This window comes from Capra hircus (assembly GCF_001704415.2).
Source record: "Capra hircus breed San Clemente chromosome X unlocalized genomic scaffold, ASM170441v1, whole genome shotgun sequence".
Taxonomy (NCBI): domain Eukaryota; kingdom Metazoa; phylum Chordata; class Mammalia; order Artiodactyla; family Bovidae; genus Capra; species Capra hircus.
In genome coordinates this window covers 8937478-8948733 of record NW_017189516.1, presented here as the reverse complement: position 1 = coordinate 8948733, position 11256 = coordinate 8937478, and the positions used below count along the sequence as shown (strand labels likewise).

Below are 11256 nucleotides of genomic sequence, written 5' to 3'. Positions count from 1 at the left end.
CATTCAGACAACGAAGATCATGGTATCTGGTCCCATCACTTCATGGGAAATAGATAGGGAAACAGTGGAAACAGTGGCTGACTTTATTTTGGGGGGCTCCAAACTCACTGCAGATGGTGACTGCAGCCATGAAATTAAAAGACACTTACTCCTTGGAAGAAAAGTTATGACCAACCTAGATAGCATATTGAAAAGCAGAGACATTACTTTGCCAACTAAGGTCCATCTAGTCAAGATTACGGTTTTTCCAGTGGTCATGTATGGATGTGAGAGTTGGACTGTGAATAAGGCTGAGCATCGAAGAACTGATGCTTTTGAACTGTGGTGTTGGAGGCGACTCTTGAGAGTCCCTTGGACTGCAAGGAGATCCAACCAGTCCATTCTGAAGGAAATCAGCCCTGGGATTTCTTTGGAAGGAATGATGCTAAAGCTGAAACTCCAGTACTTTGGCCACATCATGCAAAGAGTTGACTCATTGGAAAAGACTCTGATGCTGGGAGGGATTGGGGGCAGGAGGAGAAAGGGACGACAGAGGATGAGATGGCTGGATGGCATCACTGACTTGATGTATGTGAGTCTGAGTGAACTCTGGGAGTTGGTGATGGACAGGGAGGCCTGGCATGCTGCGATTCATGGGGTCGCAAAGAGTCAGACACGACTGAGCGACTGAACTCACTGAATTCACTGAGGGTTAGTTCTCTGGTAGTCTAGGGTCTTGGAGTCAGTGCTCCTACTCCAAAGGCTAAGGGCTTGATCTCTGGTTAGGAACAAAAATTCCACAAGTGGTTTGTTATGGCATTAAGTAAAATTAAAACAAATACCCAAAAATGAGAAACCAAAGATGAACCCCAGACAAATGGCAGTTACAAAATAAGGCAAATAATAATTAAAATAATGGAATATACATATACACCCATAAGAAAAGTCAAAACAGTTCAACAAAAATAAAGCACAGTAGATTGACCCAGCAAACAAAGGAAATCAAAAATTATATTTACCAATTAAGAACAAAACTAACTAAAGCACAAATTGGAAGACAAACCTAAAGCAAGATGCCAAGTGAGGAATAAAGCAATAAAAACAAAACTAACAAATATTTTGAGAGGAAAGACAAGGAAGAATAGATATGCAAAGTTAAATAGAGATAGATGAAGAAGATTTATACACATTAAAGATTAACTGCAAGGGGAAAAGAACAGTAGGAAAAGGAGACAAAGGAATAAATGTAGAAAAACTAATAATAGGTTTTCAAAATTAAATTTAAAAAAAAAGAAAAAATAGGAAAACTCCACAGAACTGCAAAAGCCCAGGGTAGAGGCAGAGATTTAAAACAACAATGAAAAAATGTGATTGAGGATAAAAATAGTTCAAAGGCTTAATTAGATTTCATAGTGCCAATAAAATCAACAACTATAACCGAGGTGGGGAAAAGGGGGGAAAAAAGAAAAAACATCCGGAAGAATCTACAGAACAAGTCAAAACATAAGAACAATAAATATTTTCCTTGAGTCACTGCTGTCAGAGTCCTTTCCCTCACTGGGGGTCACAGTCCACCTCCCCTCCCTAGGATGCCCTCCAACACTGTGCTGATCTCTGGACCTGCTAGGGAGGCAGCTCAGATTCCAATCTGGTCCTACTCCTGTGTGTTCATCCCTCCATTGTCCACAGCTATCAGAACTAGTGCGTTTTCATTTGTGGGAGCTCTCAGTGTCCTTTTATATATCCCATAGACACAGAGTCTGCCTAGTTGATCATGTGGATTTAATCTACAGCTTGTACAGCTGGTGGGAAGTTTTTGGATCTTTTTCCTTAGTGACACTGCCCCTGGGTTTCATTTGTGGTTTTATTTCCACCTCTGCATGTGGGTCGTTCAGTGAGGTTTGCTCCTGAGGCTGCCTTGGAGGATTTGGATTTGCTCCTGTGAGGGCCAGGTGTGCAGGTGGTGCAGCTGCTTGGGTTGCAGGGGTTCTGGCAGCACCAGATACTCAGGGGAGTTGGTGGCTAGGGCAGCAGGAAATATAGTGCTCTAGAATGGTATGGAAACCAGGATTGGCCAGTATGCTCCAGTATTCTTGCCTGGAGATTCCCCCTGACAAACAAGCCTGACAGGCCACAGTCTTCAGGGTCTGAAAGAGTTGGACACGCCTGAAGTGACCCTATAGACACAGACACAAGCCCCAGTAAGAGTTGAGTATGAAGGTGGGGTGCAGCTGCTTGGCTTGCAGGGACCCTGGCAGCACCAAATGTGCAGGGACATGGACTGCCTCTGCCACAGGAGTTATGGCGCTATCAGAGTCTTTTATTGAGCCTCTTGTAGCTGGCAATCAGAAGGCCTCTTTGACCAGTCTTTCTCTGTAGCTCTGCCCATTCAGGTACTTAGAAGGCTCCCTTTCCTGGGATCCTTCTCTGTTGTTCACCATGTCAGGCACATAGAGGTGCCCCCCTGGCTGGGGTCCTACTCTGTAGATCGGCAGGTCAGGCACTTAAAAGGGCACCCTGGATGGGGTCCTACTGTGTAGGACTCAGTGTGTCAGGCGTTTGATGGGCCAGCCTCTCTATTGTTCAGCTGCGGATGCTGGCGTGTGGGGTGAGAGAGGCTATGGTGATACCTCCACCCCCTATGCATGACTCAGCAATATTGCCTTGCTTCCATGGCTGCCTGGCTTTCCTCCACTGACATTTCCCACCACGATCTCCTCCCTTACATCCCCTCAATCCGTCTCTCCGCAGTCAACAGCAGTCCTCACCCTGGGATTGCTCCACAATTCCAGCTCCCAGCTGCTGTGCCTTCCAGGGGACCAGCATTTCTATCCGGGGTATTTATGACTTCATCATGGACTGTCTGATTCGCATTCCATTTAGGCTGCCACAGATCAGCTGTTTCACTCTCAGCCTTAAATGTTTCTCCTCTGACTCAGACAATTGCCCCAATGTGGAGCTCGGACCCTTGCTTCAGTTCCCCCACCTGCTGAGGGCAGATCCAGTCCTACTGACACTCCTGTTTTTTCCCTCTAGTTCCTTCATCCTACCAAGTTTTGCATGGTGGTGTATATTTTCCATTGGTCAGATACTCCTGTCCTCTCTCAGCTGGTGTTCTGCACTCACTTCTGCATCTGAAGGTGTATTCCTGATGTATCCATGGAGAGAGATGTACTTCACATCCACCTACTCCTCCACCATCTTGTTCTCCCCTCAACATCCTTGTCTTCTTAATCTTAGAGGAAAACCTTTCAGCTTTTCACCACTGAGTATGATGTTAGCTGTGGGTTTGTCATATTTGACCTTTATGATATTATGTATCTTCTGTACCCACTTTCTTTAGAGATTTTATCATAGATGAATGTTCAGGTTTTTTACCATGTTGTGCAGCTTGCAGGATCTTAGTTCCCAGACCAGAGATTGAACCCATGGCCATGACAGTGAAAGCACTGAGTCCTAACTGGTCTGCTAGGGAAGTCCCTGATGTTCAATTCTGTGAAAAGCTTTTTCTGCACTTAGAGAGATGATCATATGGTTTTGTTTATTTTGGTTAATGTGGTGTATCATGTTGACTGATTTGTGGATTTTGAACCATTCTTGCATTCCTGAGATAAATTTCATTTGATCGTGATATATAATCCATTTAATGTATTATTGAACTTGATTTGCTGATATTTTGTTGAGGATTCTTATGTCTATGTTTATCAGAGATATTGGCCTATAATGTTTTTGTGTGTGGTATCTTTGTCTAGTTTTGATATCAGGATAATACTGGCCTCAAAAAATGAGTTTGGAACCTTTCCTTCCTCCTCAATTTTTGAGACTACTTTGAGAAAGATAGGTATTGACTCTTCCTTAAATGTTTGACAGAATTCACCTGTGAAGTCATCTGGACCTCGACTTTTGTTTTTTGACATTCTTAGATTACTGATTTAGTTTTATTAATAGTAATCAATCTATTCAGATTATCTATTTCTTCATGATTCATTCTTGGAATCACTGTGTGTTTCTAGGAATCTATCCATTCTTCTAGATTGTCTAATTTGTGGCATATAATTTTTCATAATATTCTCATGATTCTTTGTATTTCTGTGGTGGTTGTAGTGACTTCTACTCATTCAGTTGTAATTTTATTTATTTGTGCTCTCTCTTTCTTATCTGGCTAAACATTTGTTAGCCATTTGTTAGTCAATTTTGTTAATTTTTTCAAAGAACCAACTCTTAGTTTTATTGATCTTTTCTAATTTTTTTAGTCTCTAGTTCATTTATTTCAAATCTGAGCTTTATTATTTCCCTCCTTCCACTAACTTTGGACTTTGTTTTTTCTTCTTTTTCTAGTTTCTGTACATGTATATTTAGATTAAGATTTTTCTTGTTTCTTGATATAATCCTTTTACTATAAACTTATCTTTTAGAATTGCTTTTGCTGCATTCCAGGGATTTTGGACAGAAGTGTCTTCATTTTCAATTTTCTAAAGTGTTTTTTTCCACTTTGATTTCTTCATTGACCTAGTGATTGTTTAGTAGCATGTTGTGTAGTCTACACATGTTTGTGTTTCTTTCCTTGTAATTGACATCTAGTCTCACAGCATTGTGGTCAGGGAAAATGCTTAGTATGATTTCAGTCTTCTTAAATTTAAACTTATTTGTGGCCTAACATGTCCTCTTAGTGTTATTTTTACAGTCATTTCTCTTTATTATTTTCTATTCATTGTAGGTTTTTGGTTTGTGGTTCCCAAGAGATTCATATATATTATCTTGTAGTCATCTATTTTAAGCTGATAGCCACTTAAATTTGAAGGCATTCAAAAAATACTCTATTTTTATCCCCCAACATACATTTTATGTTTTTGATAATATCTTTTGTCAATACATCTTTTGACTTTGTGTCTAATTACCTTTATCAATGAGATATTTTCTTTCATGTACTTTACTTTAGTAATGGCCTTTTTTTAACTTAAAAATGTACTTCAAATTTTCTTAAAAGGCTAGTTTAGTGGTGATGAACTCCTCTAGTTTTGAATATCTGAGAAACTCTTTATCTGTCCTTCAATTCTGAATGATTACTGCACTGAATTGATTATTCTAGGTTGTAAGTTTTTTCCTTTCAGTAGTTTAAGTATATCCTTCCACTGCACTATGGCCTGTAAATTTGTAAAGTTTCTGCTGAAAATTTTGCTGATAGTTTAGTTGGGTTTCTTTTCTATGTGATTAGTTGTGTGTGTGTGTGTTTTTTTTTTCTTTTGCTGCCTTTAAGATTATCTCTTTAACTTCTGCCATTTGAATTGTGATGACTTGGTGTGGATCTCTTTGGATTCATCTTTTTGGGACTCTCTGTGCATCCTGTACCTGGATGTCTATTTCCTTCCCTAGGTTAGGGAAGTTTTCAGCCATTATTTCTTCAAATAAGTCTTCCATCCCTTCCTGTGTCTCCTCTCCTTCTGGGACCCATATAATGTGAATCTTAGAACACTCTATGTTGTCCCAGAGGTCCTTTAAACTATCCTCACTTTAAAAAATTCTTTTTTTTTCCTGTTATGATTGAGTGATTTCCACTCTTCTGTCTTCCTGATTACTTATCCATTCTTCTGTATCATGTAATCTGTTGTTGATTACCTCTAGAATATATTTTATTTCAGTCATTATATTCTTCAGTTCTGGTTTGTTCTTCCCTATATTTTAAAAATATTTGTTGAAGTTCTCACTGAGTTCCTCCACTCTGCTGAGTTCAGTGAGTATCTTCATGATTGTTTCTTGAACTCTTTATTATGTAAAATATTTATCTCCATTTCATTGGGGTTTTATTTTTCTGGGGTTTTATTTTGTTCCTCCATTTGGAACATATTCCTAACTCCTCATTTTGTGTGCTTTTGGTCTTTGCTTCTATGAATAGGTGAAGGAGGGCCTTGTGTGGGAGCATCCCCTGTCTAGACTGCTTGCACCTGGAAGCTTTGGCAGATTAGTAAAACTGGAGTAGGCATGAGCCAAAGGAAGTCCCTGGGGAGTGCTGAACTGAGGCAACCTTGGCAGAGTGGCTTGAGCTGAAGAGGGTTGGACTGGTGGTGATTCCCAGAGAGTGATGTTCCTGAGACCACCTTGATGCGAAGGCTGGAGCTGAAACAGGCCTGGGCCAGGGTAATTCCTTGTGGGGTGTGCCACATTGGGGCCACTTTGGCAAAACAGCTGGGGCTAGGGTGGGCTTGGGCTGCATGCAGTCTCAGGAAGTGTTGTAACAAGGCCTCCATGGTGGAACAGCTGGAGCTGGATTAAGCACAATCCTGGGAGTGGCTAGGGGCGACTTCACCGACACTGCCCTTGGTGAAATGGCTAGAGCTGGAGTGAGCATGGGCCTGAGGGAATGCCTGGGGCGTTCACTGATAACTCCAACCCTGGTGAGACCTCCAATTTCCTGCCCATTAACCCAAAGCTCTAGGGTTAATGAGTAGATTTCCTTTATTTATAGTCTAGATGACTTTTAAATTGCTGTTTTTTTCACTGTGTCTCAAGGTGGGTGAGTCTGTGCTCTGACTCCTCAGCAATATCCCTCCCTACCCTCCCTACCTCTGACTCCTCAGCAATATCCCTCCCTATCTCCACATCAGGGGTGAGTCCTTGCAGATTCCATGTTCCCATCTCTTCTACCCATTTCTATGTTATGCCTCTCTTTGCAGTAGCAGTTCAATCAGCCAATTAGTTTTTCTTTAGCAGGAATTGCTCTATATATGAGGAGGCAAGCTCAGGGTCTTCCTATGCTGTTATCTTTGACCCCTCTTTCAAAAGTTTTGCACTTTTTTGTTAAATTGATCTTAAATATGAGGAGAGGCAGTGGCCTAGTGTGCAGGCTCTGAGGGGCGGCCAGGGTCACTCCAGGCCACCGGGGCCACCAGCCTTGGTCACATGAGGGGCGGGTATGCCTGCAGAGGGCCACGTCGGGCTCACCTCTGGGAGCGCCTGTGACCTACGCACAGTGCTCAGCACCTGCGCTTGGTGTTGCAGGTCTACCCAGAGCCCTGGAGTAAGGGTGAGTGCCTGAGCAACATTCATGAGTTCCTGCGAGGCTGCCGGGTGTCCCTGCAGCTAGAGACATCTGATGCAAATTATTTGTATCAGGGGCAGAATTTCAACAAGGTCCTCAGCTCCTTAGTGACACTGAATAAAATAACAGCAGACATCGGCCTGGGGAGCGACTTCATGTGCGCCTGGCCCTCCTCCTACCAGATCAAGTCTTCTGACTCCCTGGGACCGCAGCCTTCATGGTAGGACTTCACAGTTGTTCCAGGGCCAGTACCGTAGTTTGGATATGAGCGATAATAGCAACAATCAGCTGGTCATCAGAGCCAACTTTAACTTCCAGCAGAAGAATGAAGACAAGCTGTCCTTCACAAAAGGAGATATCATCCACATCACGTGAGTGGAGGACAGGGGCTGGTGGGAGGGCACACACAATGGCAGGACTGGCTGGTTCTCCAGCAACTACTTACCCAGAATCTTAAAGAGCCCTCCCAAAGGATTTGATACGACTGTCATTAACAAAAGCTGTTACAATGTGGTGCTACAGAATAGTTTGGAAACAGAAAATGAATATTCTAAAGAACTTCAAACTGCTTTCAATCTACCTACGGCCCCTGCAGACCAGTGAGAAGTTAAGTTCAGCAAACACTTCATATTTAATGGGAAATCTGAAGAAATATGTTTTTTTTTTCCAGCAAATGCTTGTACAGTCTTTAGAAGAATGCACCAAGATGCCAGAGACCCAACAGAGGGTTGGGGCCTGCTTCCTCAGCCTGATGCCACAAACAAAGACCCTGTACCTGGTTTACTGTGCCAACCACCATCCACGGTCAGCATTCTCACAGAGCACAGTGAGGAGCTGGGAGAGTTCATAGAGATGAAGGGTGCCAGCATGCCGGGGTCCAGCCCTGGTGGATCCAGGGAGTTCAAAGCAGGGATGGAGTCAGTGAAGAGAGACTTATTTATTAGAGATATAAAGAGAGATTAGGAAAGAATAGTGTAGTAGGAAAATTAGTGGAGAAAAGAGGCTGAATAACTTGGTTTACGTGGAGAACCAATAAAACTCTGAGACAAGGGGTTTGCACCATCTACGTAGGCCACCAGCACCCGCTTGAATAGCAGAGGGTGCCCCGCCTTGGGCTTCCTCTCGCGTGGGTCTTAGAAGCCAGGACAAATAAGTATACATGGTGAGCCTCCGCGCTCCAGATGGGAATTCAGCCAGAAAAGGGAGAAAAGAACGACATGGGGGAGCCAAGCATCAGTGCCAGACCCACAACTTTGTTTTCAAAAGCAGCTTATATGCCCCAAGTTCTACATAAAGAAATAATGGAATATGCAGAGTTATGCAAGGGCAGCAGTCTTGACCCTTATTGAGACCAGGCTTTCTTTCTGCCTACCTTCCCGTGTACAAAAGGTCTCAGGTGGTTTTACATCATCTTCTGGCCAGGGGGCCTGTTAACATTTTTATGGCTCTTTTCCTAGATAAATGTCTATCAACCAGAAAACTCATTTTCCCTTGAAGTGTTTTTTCTTTAATCTGCATCACCCTCAAAGTACTAAATAAAGTTACGTTCCTGTAGAACAAAGGTGCAGTGGGTTATAACAAAGAAAGTACTTAACTCAAAGATCTAATGTTGCTAATACCAGGGCTACTACCTGTTTTTTCTATATACGAACTATATCTACAAATAAAAGATATGAAAACTTGGCAGCAAGTATTGGCTCAACAAATGAAACCCTTAATCAGTCCTATTCTAATGATTTTGACTCCTTGGAAGCCCCTACATTCCTAGGATGTTTTAAGCTTCCTGTGCCTCTCGTGGTTGGGAGGCCGCAAACAATCACATGCGCAGCTGTAAGAGTCTGGCAGGAGGCTAGAAAGCTATCAGAGGGGTTTTTGGATTGAAACACTCTTATTATGCCCAGGAGATTTATTACCTAAAAGCTCTAAATTAACTTTTTCCAGAAAAATGTGCTGGGGGGACAGCCCCCCCTGTAATGTCAGAAGAGTAGGTGGAAAGCATAATATAGTAAAGCAGACAGATTTTGGTTCTGGGGGTAGATGCTCGAGAAAATCCAGGGGGGACCCCTGAGGCCTGATCCCGCCTATGCGTTTTGTCAGGCCCCCTTCCTCATGACCTTTGCCATGGGCAGGATTCCCCATGCTGGCTCCCGGTACTAGCAGCCTGGGGATTCTCATGCTGACCACTGGCAGCACTGTCCACATGTGCCTGGACAAGTACCCTGTGCTGCTCAAGGAGCTGGAGAGACACATGGAGGTTTATCACCCAGACAGACAAGATACTCAGGAATCCATGACCACCTTCAAAAACCATTCAGTGCAGTGTCAGGAGGTGTGGAAGAGGAAGGAGTTGGAGCTGCAGATCCTGACAGGGGCCATCCGGAGCTGGGAGGGCAACAACATCAAGACCCTGGGCAGCATTGTTTACATGTCCCAGGTCCTGATCCAGTGTGCCGGCAGTGAGGAAAAGAATGAAAGCTATCTTCTACTCTTTCCAAATATTTTTGCTAATGTTGTCTGTCAGTCCTAGGATGAGTGGTTTTATATATCAAGGAAAGCTACCAATGACAGGAATGACAATCACAAATCTTGAGGACAGTGAAAATCATAGAAATGCGTTTGAAATATCAGGGAGCATGATCGAGTGGATCTTGGTGTCCTGAAACAACCAGCAGGACCTCCACGAGTGGGTGGACCATCTGCAGAAGCAGACGAAGGTCACCCTGGTGGGAAACCCCACCATCAAGCCTCACTCTGTGCTGTCTCACACCCTTGCTTCCCACTCCATCACCCGGTCCAGCAAGCATGTGGACAGCAAGCCTATGCTGCTGACGCCCGCCTACCACATGCTGCCCCACCCCTCCCACCACCGCACTCCACACACCACCATCAATCAACAGGGGGCCCCTAGAGCCTCCAAAGACACCCAAGCCCTGGAGCCTGACCTGCTTATGACCCGCACCCCCACCTGCAGCCCTTGGCTGCCCTCTGCTACAAAGAGGACCTGAGTAAGAGTTCCAAGACCATGAAGAAGCTGCTCCCCAAGCGCAGGCCGGAGTGGAAACCTTCAGACAAGGAGCTCGCACTGAGGAAAAACACAGCTGCCCTGGAGGAGGATGCCCAGATCCTGAAGGTCATCAAGGCTTACTGCACCAGCGCCAAGACATGGCAGACATTCAACTGAAGTTCATACAAAGAATCTGCTCCACAAGTTTTGCTTCCAGAAGAAGAGAAAATAATAGTTGAAGAAACTAAAAGTAATGGTCAGACAGTGACAGAAGAAAAGAGTCTCGTTGACACCGTGTATGCGCTAGAAGATGAAGTCCAGGAGTTACGACAGGACAACAAGAAGATGAAGAAGTCCCTGGAGGAGAAGCAGAGAGCCTGCAAAGACCTGGAGAAACTGGTGAAGAAGGTTCTCAAGAACCTGAACGACCCTGCTTGGGATGAGATGAATCTCTGAGGGGCGTGCTGGTGCTTCATTAAGACCGGTTATGAGACTGAGCTGGAGCCCCGCGACCCCGGTCCGTGACACTCAGGGCTGCAGGGAGGAGCTGCACAGCCACTGCTTTCTGAGCGTGGAGACGTGCAGCCTGGGGCGGCTGTGAGGTACAGGCGCTAAGGCCAGACTGCATGTCTCCCCCTCCATATCCAGTACCTAGTTTTACAATAAGTGCAGTGACGGCGTCTGGACTTGCAGGCTCTGAGTGAACATGTGTAAATATTATGTATACATTCCCTGTAAATGCCCCATTCTGAATGCATACGATGGTGGTTCTGTCTGGACTGACTCCTGGGCTGTAGTCCCCTTCCACTAGTCTCTCTGATCCTGCTCCCTGGGTCTCTTGCTCACCATTTGTGGGGACCAGAGGCTGGAGACACACAAGTGTTTCTGAGGGTGCATGCTCTGCTCCCCCGACATCCACCCCACCCCCTGCAGTGCTCCAGAAACACTTCCCACAGTGTCTGCCTGCAGCTCACCTGGTTAGACCTGCAGAGGCCCCGTCTTCCCACCCCAGTCTCCTGGTAGACCAGGGTTACAGTTGCCATGTGCCTCACTTAGCCTGAACCCAGGGGTCTGGGCCTCAGCCCCGAATACAAGGAACCACATCTGCTGCCACTGGGTCCCGTGACAGGTATGTGCATGTCTGCCTCATGTGAGCACATGTGTGGCGGAGGGTGCCTGGAGTGGGGGCTGGTCTGGTAACTTGGCCAGGTGCACTGTCCTGTCCTCCCAGAAGGAG

The 11256-nt window shown here is 44.8% G+C and overlaps 1 pseudogene; it reads left to right on the top strand.

Annotated features, from left to right (window-relative positions):
- Positions 1-7048: 7048 nt before the first annotated feature.
- Positions 7049-10475, top strand: LOC102181763 (annotated as a pseudogene).
- Positions 10476-11256: the final 781 nt, after the last annotated feature.